At 46.7% G+C, this 15,658-nt stretch overlaps 1 pseudogene; it reads right to left on the bottom strand.

Annotated features, from left to right (window-relative positions):
- Positions 1-8,437: 8,437 nt before the first annotated feature.
- LOC8039903 lies at positions 8,438-11,594 on the bottom strand (annotated as a pseudogene).
- Between the last annotated feature and the right edge of the window lie 4,064 nt (positions 11,595-15,658).

Genomic DNA, 15,658 nt, shown 5'->3' with positions numbered 1-15,658 from the left:
GCCAGCACGTATAAAAGTCACTCCTCAAAAGTGACTGGCACCGCCTGGGATGAAAGTTGTCAATGTAGAAGTCGAGAAGCGTGCTTCGGCGATATGGTCTAGGAGGTTGGCTTCTATTTGCTTTGGGAGGACGCACCTAAAGGAACCTAGAACGGTCATGTTTTGTAAACCTTGCCGTCAGCTGGTTGCCTGAGTAATTGAGGAAAGTAACAAAGTGGGAATGCTGTAGAATGTCTCTGGGGAGGTTAAGCCACTCATGTTACCTCGGTGTCCTGGTTGCTGTATTTATTTGTCGAGGATCTCCACTGCTCTCGTGGCTTCATCAATTATGCTTCAGAGCTCTTTGTGCGCACTCTTTTTGCAACTCCAATTCACTATAGGTGGCGCCACTTGTTTTCCAAAATGGCAGGTATAGGGAGGGTCGGAGAGGTGTGCCGCTACTGAGCCTGTCAAGTGTGCTGGCTTTACTGAGCGATTATTTCTGGTAATACGGGGAAGCTAGGGTGTTTGAGCGCATGTCACCCCTTTATCGTGAAAACAAAAACGGCGTTTAGTGTAATATTTATGCCACGAGGCACATTTAATTGGGGAGCAAAACCGAAACTAACCTCTATTTTGGATTTAATATCTTGGCATAGGTCTTAATTTCGGATTCTTTCATAACTCAATATGTGTCTCACAGCGTAATTATTGAGTTGAAGAAGTTGTTTGTGGAAACTTTATTTTGTGACTTACGTGTTCGATCCAGGCACTTTTATATATATATACGCACACACACACACACACACACACACACACACACACACACACACACACACACACACACACACACACGCACACACACACACACACACATACACACACAAACACACACACACACACACAAACACCCCCTTAGAGGTTACATAGAATATTGTATTAGATGAAAAAATCACTGCTATATTTCTGTGTTCTCACTGACTTTTCTCGCTTAGATAATTCTGATGTGAAATAATGAACTGCGGGCTGTTTAATGAGGTTTTGGGTATTTAGATGATTAATTCTTTAAACATTATTCCCAGCACAAGAATAATTAAGTTTTTGTAATATGTTCACAAATCGTATAAATTAAACTTGATTGAAAAACCTGAGTGCGGTTTGAAAAACGGAAAATCGTGAAGTAGAAAGAAAAAGGGACAGACAACGTCTCAAACTCACCTAAAAACTCTATTGCCTCCACGTCTTATACACATCTCCCCCGGACGTCAAACGTCGCCACCACCACAACGGTTGATCACTGAACCACAAACAATGCACCGGAATGACAATACACCAAACCACAACCAGTACATAAAAAAAAAAATATTATACAAACAGAAACACAAGGCTGTCACCACCGCACCCGGAAGGACTTCGACGCGGACAATATAACACCAGCACTTGGAAACACAAAAAGACCGTTTCTAACTTGCCGACCTTCCCCTGAACTGAACCATGAATCACACACAGTCGCCAATAGTGCCCCCCATCACGATCCCGAACCCAACAATGCAAACGACTGCGAAGCAGCCTCCTCCCCTTTTACGTTCACCCCACACTAGGTCTTTACAGCCGAAAAAACTTCTTTGACTCACTTCCAATTTGCTGTGACGCTTGACTAATTCAATTTCCCGATGTCTTTATGCGAACAGTTTCTCGCACAACACGTCTCATCTCCTCACGCTCTTTGTGTACGATTTCTGTCTCTGACCAGTCAGTTCGCTGTACATGCATTACACTCCTGGGGATGCCTCGCTAGTTCAGACTTTGAAGCGTTAATCCGCACATTCCGTTTATGTTCTGTGAACCTATTATTAATGCATCTTGCAGTCTGACCAACATATTTAAAGCCGCATTCCAAAGGAATTTCATACACTACTCCACTGACACATGGAACAGATCTGTCGCGATGCATTTTTTTACATTCTTTTTGTCTTGCCTCAAAAGGAGTCAGTTCAGCTAATTTGAAATCACATGTGAAAACGGTGTTAACCCCAAATCTCTCTGCACATGCCTTCAAGTTATGCGAAATGGCGTGAAAATATGGAATTGGGGGGGGGGGGGGGGGGGGCAGCCCGTCGGTTCTTGACACTTCGCTTATCTTGCTTATCTTTGATTTCTAGAGCAAGCTGCCGTCTCATGAAGGATTTTTGATAGCCGGCCCTCTCCAGTCTTCCCCATTGTCTTTTTAAAGACTGCTTCATGTAATGAATGCATGACCTTTGTAGAGTGTTCTGGGTCAGAGACTTCCCTACGCCTGCCTTTACAATTTTAGAATGACAACTCTGCTTCAATAGGACGGGTTTTGGTGCCTGCTTCCTATATTCACAACACAACCCACTGCCCACATGAATGTGTAAATCCAAAAATTGAATGACGTTCTCCTCCGGCTTTTCCACAGTGAAACGCAGCTCCGGGGCCACTGAACTTATTACATTTTGTAGAGTATCCGAAAGGTTATCTTGAAAAGTGCATACTATTATATCGTCTACATATCTTCAAACAAAACCTACATCTGGGGGCAACTCTCTCATCTTCTCAACCACAACTCTGTCTAGGGTGTTGAGATGAAACTCTGCCAAAAGCAGCGCGACCGACGATCCTATACAGACACCCTCTTGCTGTATGTACATCCGTTCATCATACTCAATAATTATTGATTGCAGGTATCGGTCCAGAACTATGAGAAAACCATCTACCAACACTCCCGACTCTGACTGAAATTTTACTAGATTTAGCTCTAACAGTTTCTTTGCCGCCGACATCAGTCTTTTCAAGAGAATATTATAGATCCTTTATGTCCATTGAGAAAACTACACTTTCTACCGTGATTGCTGTTCATGGACATCAATGAGCTCTCCTGAATTTCTTATGGATAGAGAATGCTCCAAGGAGATTAGCCCTAACCCACGTTGGAGAAAAGAGACAACCTTTTGCCAAATGCCAATTTCATTTATAACAACTCGGAGAGGCGTGTGCACTTTAACCGTTTTTTTTATTGTATAAATCCACCACCTTCTGGGTTCCCGATTCGAGAGTTTGGATTTGGATACGACTGAAGTGTCAATTAGCTTGATCCAAATCCAAGTGTATGACTTGGTAGGAAAGCTTGGGAAAGCTTCACGCTTCACCGCCATTTTGCGTAAGTGAAGGCGATGCCAACACACTGCGTGGCAGTTGGCTGCCAGAACTCGCACCGGCCGGGGGATGGGAAGAGGTTTTTCGGACAGCCCAGAGGTGGAGGGAGCGACTACGATGACGTCCCACGCGTCCCTCACCACGACCGAATGCCCAATCACGCTAGCAGCTTCAAGATAAGGGTACGATGACGACGTCATGGTCGCTTTATCAATCGGTAACCCTTAGGCGTCCTCCTAAGAAGCGACTGGTCGCATTTCTAATAATGGTATTAGTTGGGAATGCAGCATCCCTGTGACGTAATATTTTGATTATGATCGTATTTTGCGTCACTAAAGCGATACCAGTAATTTTACTTTCGAATTTTGGCCAGAGTTGGCCTTTAACCACATGGGACCCTTACTAAACATAGACTTAGTCACATCTAGCTGTGGTCATACTCATTAACTTAGATATAGAATGGTTTCACTTCTAGTAAGCTGTTCCTTGTTTGGCAAGTTTTTCTTCTGTAATACTGTGTATTTTCCTTGTGCGAGAGGTGCACCATTGTTTGTACTTTCCACTATTGCCTTTGTAGTATTGTCTACAGCCGAGTTTCTTCAATTTATGCATTTTTTAGCTTTCTTAAATCAAATTAAAGTTACACAGGTGGTGGTTTTTTGTTTTGAAACTGGGCCTATATTGCATGGCTGTGGAGCAAAGGAAGATGTTCTCGTTTGCTAACAAATTATATATTTACATTATTTACAAAAAGAGACAGAATGTATCGGTCGTCGAATGTGGCTTGTGTAGCCCATCGCCTTGCCACCTCGAGACCCCTCGTGCAAGTGCTGATGTTTTCTTGTGCCGGTGGTCTTCGTCTTCTTTCGAGCTGTAGCTTGCCGCTACAGCTTTATACATTTCTAGACAGGTCATGAATTATATCTGTGGTGATAGTTATAGCAATGTGTACAGTTTCTGCCTTTGGAATCTTGTATGTGTATATTTGTACTGCTGTAATCTAGACAGGTGTAGTAAATGTTGTGTATTTCATAGCTTGCCTGACCAAACCTTGTCTCAAATCTACATAAAAAACTGCAACAAAAACTTGTTAAGGCAAGACACTGGTTCTAAAATCGACTTTTTTGTTTATTAATGGATTATAATGAAAATCAGTGTGTATATGTGTTTTGGCTTCCTCTTTTCAAATATTCAATTAGTTCTGCAATATCTCAATTACTTTTTGAGTTACGAAGAAAATAATGAAGCCTAATTAGGTCATTTCTTACGACTCATTAAGGAACTTTCTAATACAAATTTTTTTGCATAAGTGATATGGATTTGTAGCTAAAGACCTGCCATGCAAGATGATGCTATTTATATTTTTGTAAAGATAGATCATTGTATAAAACTAGTCTAATTAGGTCAAGTACACTATTTACAAAGCCTAACGAGGTCACATTATCACTAATAATAAAATTTCGGGCCCATACTGTCATACAAAAATAGCATCACCCTGCAGTTCACTTCTTTCTGAATCCAACGGTATAAAGTTTATAGAAATCCTTGAAGAATAATCTCATGAAAACAACCGTAAGGCTAGGCATGTAGAAAAATGCGAAGCTGAGAAAATTGCAGTTGAAGTTTTGACACTCATTGCATAAAATTGAGTAAGGGATCTCATGCAATAATGTTCAGCAATATGAAGCATAGTTCTATCTGAACAAATTGAGATGAAAAATTCTGCGATCCGTTTACAAGAACCTTTAAAAAATAATATAAAACTGAGAAATAATGTCTGCAATGTAAAATAAAGTTATAAAAGAATGAGTAGACTCTATAAGGGACAACGGGAGGAGGCACTAAGGGTTGCACGTTCCAAAAGCAGATTTTGTTTGGCCCTGAAAAGGGCCTTTGTTCATGTAGCACTCGAAAGGGGAGCCCCCTCACAGCTGTCCAGGACTGTAGTCCCCAGCTGTTCCAGTCCGGTGTTGCCTGGAGAACCTCTGCTTTGCATTGCTGCTGCTCTGGTGGGCAGCGTTGGCCTTACGCAAACGCAGATTGTCCTTCTCCATGCTGCGGCGTACGAGGCAGTCACCGGCAGCATAGCCCAGGCTCGCAGCAACGGACTCGCTCATTGCCCGCCTGCCCTGATTGTAGACGGCAACAGCTTCGGCAGCAGCCCTCTTGACGCTGTCCAGGGAGGCATTGGCGTTCTTCGAGGTTTGCGTCCAGATGACCGAATGCAGGCTCTCGCTGGCATTTTGCGTCTTGCCTTCGCTGCACCGTGCCAGCAGGTTTTCATCACTGAGCCTTGCAAACACGGGCTCGAGGGCGGACCGCACACAATCTGGAAGAGGGTTCTTGTGCGCAGGTGGACACTCGCCATTTGCCAGGGCTCTGTTGAATTTGCACCACGACTCAGCTCCGTCGGGGCACTTGCTGTGGTCTGGGGCACTGTCTGTAGACGTCATGTGCAAGAGGGTGGCTTCCACTGCCCTCTTCATTCCTGGCACATCGTTACTGTTGCTCCTAAGGGCATAGCTGTAGTAGTTTTGAATCTTCTTGATTCGGTCCTGCGTCAGTCTGCCCTTTCCGCCGAGTGCTTCACCCTGGGCCTTCTTTTTCTCAAGGAGGTTACGCAACGCAGCCCCCATCCGCTTGTGCACATGATTGATGCAGTCCTTTTTCTCGACCTTGACGAAGCCGTAGACTTTTGCCTCGGTCAACGCATGAAAGGTTCGGCTATCTCCATCCGAGAGAACTGTGGTGTACCTCAGTCCGTGCTTGGCCAGGGATCTTTGAAACATGGTCAATGCAGCCTCCACTTCCATCCGACCTGAATTGCAATCTATGTTCCTCTGGCACTCGTGGGCTGCATACCAGTCGCCGTACCCCTCTTCCTCCGGCTCCGGTCCCAGGGCACACCCAAGGCAAAAGTTGGAGTACACCACATGGTCAAGAATGTGGGATTTCCCTTGCTGCTACCCGTCTCGGAGAATGACACAGCACACCAGTTCAACAACACGTAAACATTTAATGACCGCTATCGCCTGCGCCGCGATCCCAACAGCCCCCGCGCATCCGCTGCGACGGCCTTTTATCAGCGGCGGAGCGCCGCTCGCGTGGCCAGTTGCCCTTGGCCCCCTCGTGGTCAAGATGACCACTTATGATTGTCGGAGGGGCAGCCTGGGCCAACCGCTTGGAATCGCCAGGTTGCCCACACATCTCCCCCCTTCCAAAAACGAAAACAGAGGAGGTCTTTGATGGTCTTCGGGGGGGCCTTCCTTCTGGGTCAGCAAGGGTCTTCTCAGATGAGCGAGCACGGGTCCGACGTCAGTACTTCCGGACAGTACCGATGCAGCCACGTGCGTACCTCATCACATCCTGCCTCATACCTGGCCACGTTGCAATTTGGGACAACTTTTCGTAAGTTTTGCTCCCACTGCTGTGGCCTGCCAAGGCGGGATCATGCATATATCTTATAAATGACTTACGAACTAGGCCGGAATACAGCTCGACAATGCAGCCCACACCAATGTGGGAGCTGCGTCCTCTCGTCATCCAAGATCCGTCAAAGATCACGTCGATGTTGCCGACAGGGTTCAAGAAGTCTGCATACAGTCTCTTGACAACTTCTGAGCTGGCAGCTTCACTTGCGCTTGCTGACTTTTCGCAGGCTTGCACATGGGTCTTCAGGTGTCCCTGGAAAGTCTTGTGATGCAGGCCGCGGTGTGACAAGTTCATGGACGCACAGAAGTCTGCGAGGGCAGTGACTCCTTTCCCGATTGACTGAATTCCCTTCATTGCCCTCATGTTCACTTCGAAAGGAGTGATCTTCGCCGTTCCGGCAACTCTTGGTGAAGAAAACTGCTTCTTCTCGAACTCGCATGTGTCACAGACGAGCAGAAGCTTGACTGCCAAGCCATACTCTTTGTCCGTGGCCTTGCTAAGTGTCAGGGTTCCCGCACCGCAGCTTCCGCACTTCACCTGCGCGAAGAGGTCGTTGAGAGCTTTCATGTCCACTAGAATGAACTGTGTCCCAGCGTCGCGCGTCTGGCCTCCTGTGGTGACGCCGAGAAGGTCGAATTTGCGCTGGGTCGCCGACTTTTCCGATAGCGCACGCTTGCATTCGTCCGATCGTGCGACTCGTTGCGCCTGCTCGGCCGTGGAGTAGTATGCGGTGTCGACACGAACCGCGCTCGCAAAGCTCGACAAACTGCCGCTGCTGCATGGAGTCGCGATGTCTCCGGCTGATGTTTCCGGAGGATCCAAGGCATCCGGCGGTGCCGATCGCGGTGGCGCACTTGCAGCAGACAGCTTCGGCTTCTTGTTCCACGGTCGCTTCCTCTTCCTTCCGAACGCTTGCCGCGTGCTCGATTTCAACCGAGCGTCGTCCGGCATCTCGAGAACTCGAAGCGAAACAAAACAAAACACGCGCGACTTCGTAGGAAAGCGAACCAACAATGTTCAACGCAAGCGCGCAAACGGGAACTAAAACGTGCGCTCGGTAACGGAAGAAACAAAGCAGACAGGCCTAGACGGGCGGAGACGGGCCCAGGAGCAGACGACGCACCTCTCGCCAGCGCGGGAACGGAAAGGAGGAAAGGAGAAAAAGAGCGGAGGGGCGCGTTTAGGCCAATAGCAGGGGCGCTAAGCGCCGCGCGTGCTCTGACGTACGGGCACCTTGCTAGCCGGCCAATGAGCGATCGCAATTGGGGCCTTCGAAACCCGCGGAATGCGGACGTTTCCCGATGTTGTCGCGATAACGAATGGCATGGGGACGTGGGGAAAATAAGCGGCTTTCCAACAAGACCAAGATGGCCGCGATCCGACGAGCGATCGCGAAACGCGTGGGGCGCGAAGTTCCACTTGTTTTCATTGAACTCGCTGTGTTAGGGCTCTGCGGGGACATCGTAAATATCATTTTTTTCATGCTTAGACATTGAATTCGACATTGAAACTTTGCAGGCAGGTACCTTAGACTACAATTAATCCAAATATGTGAATTTTGAAAAACGTGAAATTTCGCGTTTTTTTACCATTTTAAGACCCGCGTCTCCCCTTAACTTGTTTTTGGATTTAAATCTGTGGTGAAGCACTGTGCTAATTTGCTTTATACTTTTTGCAATAAATATTGTGAGCTGGAAGCACCACGCATGGTGTCCTGCTTTTTTATGTGTCATTTATTCAGAGAGACATGGAGTTGGCTCGCAGAGTGAACGTCCAAAGTACGTATTTGTTTGGCTCTTAAAAGAGCCGTTGTTTGAGAAGCCCGCAGGTTTCTTGCCTGCGTCCCGCCTCACACCAGCTTCCGCAGCTTCTTCTTGAGGCCAGGGCCATCTTCAACCATGTAGTATCCTGCACAGTACTTCTTGTAAGACACATACTTGCCTTGGGACACCAGGTCTCTTCGACGTCTGACACGACCTGTCAGGACCTCCAGGAAGAGTGCGCGCTCGGCGAAGTAGACCAGTCCTGGCATCAGCTCCCTCTCCACAAACTTCGCATCGAATGAGATGGTCTCGATGTTTGTTGAGCGGGCCACTGTCTCGTTATTCGTCCAAACGACGAAATCGCACCATTTGTGCCCGGTCACTGCCATCTGACCCTGAACCTGGTAGAAGTACGCAGGGGTCTTCTTGAGGCGCACATCCCCATCGACAAGCTCACAGCAGAACTTTCTGTCTTCGCAGACCTCTGCCGGTGTTTGCCCTATTTTGGAAGACGGACATTTCACTTCCAGAAGGCCTTCTGTGCCAATGGTCACAACCCTGCCAGGTGACGTGGCAATGAAGCTGCGGTCTCGGTGCACGTGAAGACCAATTTCGTGCACCTGCATTGGTTGTTCATATGCGGCCATGAGTTCCACATAGGCAGCGATGGCAGTGCCCTCGTGTCCTCCCATACCGCATATCCTCACCTGCTGCATCGGGGCCAGGATACAAAATCCACTTTACCAGGTACTCTGGCTTGGTGCATCTGATGACTGTGGAAAGCAGCGATGCCGTGATTTTCCCCTGTCGCTCCTCGTGCCACCGTCGGTTGTCGGCTTGGCCAATGGTGGACTGTGTCACCTCTGTCCGCTGTTCGTTGGTGAGCCTTGCGAGGGACTGCATATGCTTCTGCACTGCATCCCGGGCCTCCCTACTCCACAGATCCTCATCATCAGCGATCGGCAGTGCCGGTCCTGCTGGCCTCGCCTGTTGTCGACCACCGTACAAAAGCCATACAAGGCCCGTAGTCTTAGTGCAGAGGGCTTCTCTCAGCGCCTCGATTTGTTCCAAAGACGCGCCGCCAACAGCCTTGCAGGGGTCGTACGAGCGCCGCCTCTTCTCCCTCACTGGCCTGTTGACGAGGTACTTCTGGAATGTGATCTCTTGGAGTGGCCTCAGGGGGGCAGGCTTCTTGGCTGCAATGAGAAGTGTTCATTTGTCAGTTCTGTTCAGTTGTAAAATTGAGCTATACCTGGGTTCTGTGTCTCTTAATCATGTGGATAGCTCATGATCGTCCAAGACGTTTTATGTAGAAGGCATTTTTAAATTGGGATCATGCAAGACACCCCAAGGGATAGCTCTATTATTTATTAAATTATGAAGTCTGAAAGGCACCGTACAGATGGCTTTACTTGTTTACAGAGCAATATAGAGGAACCTTAATTTAGGACAGCTTGGGCACCTCAATGTAATCGCACACTATGCAATAATATTTTATGTACACAACTTGCACAGGCACAATCCAAATGCAGGGGATGTCCGTACAGGATGCCTTGCTGGCACTGCACTTTTCCTCAGCGTAAAGCAGCAGCGCCGCTATGTGCTGGCAGGACTGGCTCAACCTGAAAAATCAAAATAGAACATCACCATAAAATGAGCACGCTCGAAACTAGTGACAATGAGCAAACAGACTCCCCAGTTTTATGTGCCCCACTGCTAGTCAAGTGGTTTTCATCGCACGTCGGCTACGCGGACTTGATTGACGTTCACGAACGTGTCTTCACCACATCGATTGCGAGGCACAAGTAGGCAACGCGAGGGAGTTTTGTGAAAGCGATTAGCACACTATGTTAGTTTCTGATTCGAACAAATCTCGCCGATATGGATGTCACACCCAAATGAGCATCTTAGAACGCAGGGCTGATTCTGATATCCGCGTCGAGAAGAATCCGCAGGCTACACGATTACCGTATTTGCACGAATATAACGCGAGTTTTTTTTCCGAAATTGCGTGCTCCAAAACGCACCTCGCGTTATATTCGGAATCGAGTTGAGACACGAGGCGCGCAAGTCTAGAGAAATCCAGAGGAGAAAGCCCTCCCTCCGGCCCAATGCAAAATATCCGGTGGGAAAAGAAGTGGGGGTGTGGAAGGAAATTTATTAGCTATTGGGCCACATGGCAAATAGAAGACATAAAAAAGCATTTTTATCGCTTTTGTGTTTGCACAACGCGCGCACGCTGCAGAAACTCAGCGCGCGCGTGCGCCATGCGGGAATGCGGGCACCGGCCAATTCGAGCCAAGCCAAGCCGGGCCAAGTCAAGTCAACACAAGCCAAGCCAAGACCACGAACCGTGTTTACGTAATTGTGCAACACGAGGCATTTGTTTATGCAGGGGGACCAGAAGAAGTGTGATTGTGTATCGTGTATCGGATTCAGCAGTCTTTTTTCTGCCTGGGCATTGTTTAGTTTCTGCTCCAGAGTGATCTAGTGTTTGTGTGTTGGTCCTTCTGCTTCCTGCCTTGTTTGGATTGTGGGCTGCTGAGGAGCTCGCACGGAAGAAAAAGGAACTACCAGACAAGCAGGTGCCGTGCTGCTGCTTATCTGCATAGTCACCAGGTGGATTGTAAACGGAAGGACATGAGCAGTGAGGATGAGTGCAGTCAAAAGATAAACTGATATTTCTGCTATTTCCATTGACTTTTCAGATCTGCTATGCCCCCGAGTGCGACAAATCGGCACAGCCTCGGTTCGCGTTATAACAGTAATAATATTTTTTTTTTTTTTGAGGGCATCAGAACCTGCTTTTGCGTTATATTCGTGGTCACGTTATATTCATGCAAATACGGTACTTGTGATTGTAATCTCTTTTAGCGCTAGATCTATAGGATTGCCAGCAAAAAGAGGTATCACTTACCCAGCAACACAGCCACAAACTCAGCCCATGATGGTCCCGGTGGTTGCGGAGAACCAGGCCGACACCGTGTAGTGCAGCTTCTTTATCGATGGAAGGCAGATGCCCTGGACAAGGAATATCCGGGAGTCGTCAATGGTGGTCCACCTCACGTTGCGGACATAACCTTCTTCCTTGAAGGCCCATCCTCGGTTGGCATGCCGAACTGAGTCCGACTTGCTGCGCAAGTATCGCCACACCTCGTCTTGCGACAAGTTGGCACACTGCGGAGGGTTTTCAACCCAGCCGTCACCTTGAAATGAGAACGGGATGTTCTCGTCCTCGGCCATCGTCACCGGTTACCGAAAAGTAGCAAAGCCGCAAAAACAAGGAGAACCCAGCAACGTGGAGAAGTCAAGACTAATGGCGTTCCTATCATACCCAGTATTCTCGATACCAGATTTTTTACTAGTTTACATTTCTGCCGCCAGGTGACGCCACATCCGTGGAAACTGGTGGATTAAGAAACGCTGTTCACACTACAAAAACCAAAAGATGGAATCTGAGTCAGACAGTAGAAGTTGTGTTTTTTTCAGCAATGCGTGACGCGTAGGACTTTATATTGCATCCAGTGTTTGACTGTTTGTCTATCTTGTGTCCAGAAGGTACTGAACTGAACGACATATTTGGAGAGGTAGAGGAGCTGATAGACGTATGTATGTCAGTGCAGCTTTTTTGTACAGGAACTGCATTTCAATAACAAAGCAAACAGTGTGTTCAGTTGCTATCTTGATGTTGCGTGTGTTCATTTGCTATCTTGATGTTGCGTGGTGTGACTTCATCTGTAAGCAGATGTAATATTCCTGTTACAAGCAGTCGCCAGTGTCCTAGAAACGTAGCAGGGAGTTATACCCTGCCGACAAGGAATGCTATAACAGAGCAGCCAGTGCTGTCATTTTGCAGCCTTTCAAAACTTACGAAACATTAGTGACCTTGGGAGGCAATTGGAGCTCTCTGAAGGCCGAATACTGCAAAGTTTGCCATCAGTAAGAGCGAGCTTGCTCGGATCTCCAACATAGTAAGGCTTGCAAGAATGGGATAGCCATGGCTCAGTCAGCTGTCTTCAGACTCTCAGGAGTACACAATGCGTATAATCCGGTGAGGATCAAACAATATCAAATCCATTGAGATTTATCTTTGGGGATAGGCCCTTCACTCTTCAAATGATAATCTTTTCTGTGGCTTCCTGCATGTCAGCAACCATCCCCTCCTTTGTTCTGTGTGGAAATGGTCCATTATTCACAGGGTACTTTACAGTCCCTCCAATGCAATTGAATTTAAATTAATCACTCAATTAAACCAACTAACAATTTTTTCTTTAAAACCTTTGGAACATAAATTATGTACTAGAATCCTATCAAGTGGCCAACACCACATGATGGCAAATGAGCAGTGGCATACAAGAAGGTGGGCAGAGTAACAGCCCCTAAACATTGCTAGGAAACATTAGATAGCTTGCACTGACTTAATTTGGTTCTCCTTTCTGGTGGTCAAACTTCCTCTAGTGTAGCCTTTACTGTACTTATCCTGCAAACAGGTAGTGCAAACATTTTCGCTCACCTGCAAACAGGTAAGCGAAAATGTGTAAGTGCAGCTTCCACTGCATTAACGGCAAGCTTCTGATACCAGCAATGAGGACGGATATAACGTCACGTGCAAACCATGTATACAGGGTAGGGGGAGCTGAGTCTACGTCAGACTTCTTAATGTGGTACTACAACAAAATTTCAACGCTTATTTCTTAATTTTTATGTCCTCAAAAGAGCACTATCACAGCGGGCACACCAATCTCCCAGCCATCGCTATGGACCTTATTTAGATTTGTTTGCCACCTGTCGCACGCTGCATCAACCTTTTCCTGTAGTCATCTTTGAAGCTACCATTGCGCCATTGCGGTGGTTGAAGCCTGAAAGAGACACCGCACTACTGCTTTGTCCCGCTGTGTGTCCAGCGGGGAGATAAGGGACCAACCAGAGAAAAGGTACGGACCGTAGCAAAGTTGTTTTTGCTCTAGAGTTTGGCTCTTGCAACCAACTTCAGAAGAACCATAGAATTTTGCTAGCAGTGTCCTATTTGCTCAAGAGCATTTACGCGAGCCTCAACGTGTCTCCTTGGTGGAGGCTTTATCTTTGCTGCACGTACAGCACTGTATCGTAGCGAGATTAAGGGGACTAGTGGGCATCTGGCCAGATCGATATATAACAATCTTCTCGTCACTTTTCACTGGGTGTACCTGTGTAAAAGATTCAGTAAAGAGGAGTGGCTTTTTAGCTGTGCTTCTTAGTGCCAGCGATTCTGTTATGGCCAAAAAGGGCTTTAGAATTTGTGACTTGCTAGAGCCTCTGAGAGTGCGACTGAACCTCCTACCATTTGTGAGTGGTGGACACGTCTCTAAGGCAGATGCCGCACTCTCAGAGGAGATCGCGTCCCTTCAAATCCACGCCGAACGCCGAATACAGTGCATAAAATGTTTTCATATATTTGACACCGCTTTTCCGATTACGCTTGGCCCTCTTACAAACCAAGTGTGGACCATTTGTTGCACACTTTAAAATGTTCAATCTGCGCCGGTACAAACACAACATTAGTTTCAGTTAGTTTTGAGAGTTCAGGTCTTTGTTCTCTCTACAACATTGTCACAGAACCTTGATAAGTGTACAGATAAAAACGAAAAAATTATACTTTCTTGCATAAAACATTGCTACTTTTCTAGCAGCCTTCCTGTGTCGATTACTCTGTCATAAAAAAATGGAATTGCAACATCAAAATAAAATCTGTCCAGTTTCAACTTTCTCTCATCCCAGAAGGCTTGGTCAAACTTAACCATAGTAATAATCAGCCAAGAGCTGCTGAATACAATGAAGTGAGCCCATGAAAGCCCTGCACCGTACATCTCCCCCCTTACTTGATACTATGCACTTGAACTTTTCTTGAATTATGGCTTTCCGTCCACCATTGCGATGTAGAAGCAGGGGTCAGTGAGGTTAGTGCTTAGGGTAGTGGAGCGCTTTGTGCAAGGGCACTGCACCTCCAATACTCCAAACGGAATTTCTTTAAGTGCACAAAACACCTATCTGTCTGGTGCGGCACTAAACCAGAGGGACTGTGGTGGCACCAACAGTCTTGAAGCATGTGTCTGGGATTTGTATCTAAGAAGGTCCATCACCTTTTCGTAGCGCTCTACTGCTCGTGGCTCATTAGGAATCCGATACTTGATGGGGGCGGCGTGGATGATGTCCTTACGCCGCAACAAGTTGTTCAGCGATACATCACTCCAGGGCATTTTCCTGACACATATTTGCTGGAACACCGAGGCAGTTATCCTGAAACGACGACATTTCTTCCAAAGGCTGCATCGAGACTGCAGGTGTGTGCCCTTGGGATATATATTTTTAAATCTAATTTTAATACAAGCAGAAATCGAAACCGAAACTTTGGCTTTGTCTGGCAACATCGGCCTCGGGCCGCCAAGAACATGGCTATCACGTGGTATGAGATGCCACGTGATTCTTTACGCTATAACGAGCAGCATTGGTGTAGGCGTTTGAGAGGCTCAAGTGTAGCCTGCAAAACACTAAGGTTCACACGAGCACCGAGTCTTCTTAAATTTATTTACTGACTTAGTGATTTTCATAATAGCAGTAAGTTTATAACAGGAACTATGCATATTTTTATTAAAAAGTTAGTACTCCAAAAATAGCTACAACTGGTTGCATGTCTGCTCATTTGGGTAGACACATTTAACCCTCTACTGCATTACTTATATGGACAAAAAATTTATTCTGTGTAGGTTGTAAACGTATAGGCATTTTTTTAAAAAACATTTAATTCTCTGAAAATAGGAGATTTACTCCAAAATTAGGTGTGCACATTATATGACAGAAATGATATATGGGGCAAAAATTAGATTTTTTAAAGGCTGATACCTTCAAAAGATCACAAACAAGCCTATGAAATTCTGAAGTGAGTCGCATATTCAGAGCTTGCTGCGTTTGCAATCACTTTTGACAGGGGAGACCCTATCTTACCCACCATAGATAGCCAAGGATTTGTGCAGCAGTGCGACTTGGGAAACACAAAAAGAAAGTTGGCTTGGCCATTATTAACACTTAGAAGCTCAGGCTTATCAGGACAGCTAGCATCTTCATCGGGGAGCCAGCATCTTCATTAGGGTGGCCAGGATCTTTATCAGGATGGCCAGCATTCTCATCAGGACGGCCAGCATCTTCATCAAAATGGCCACCATTTTCGTCAGGATGGCCAGCACCCTCATCAGGATGGCCATCATTTTCATCTAAACCGCCAGCATCCTGAGCAGAGCAGCCAGCATCCTCGGCAGTGTCTGTATAGTATG

Source organism: Ixodes scapularis, unplaced genomic scaffold (genome assembly GCF_016920785.2).
Source record: "Ixodes scapularis isolate PalLabHiFi unplaced genomic scaffold, ASM1692078v2 PGA_scaffold4__175_contigs__length_147842914, whole genome shotgun sequence".
NCBI lineage: Eukaryota > Metazoa > Arthropoda > Arachnida > Ixodida > Ixodidae > Ixodes > Ixodes scapularis.
This window is presented reverse-complemented; position numbering and strand designations above follow the sequence as displayed.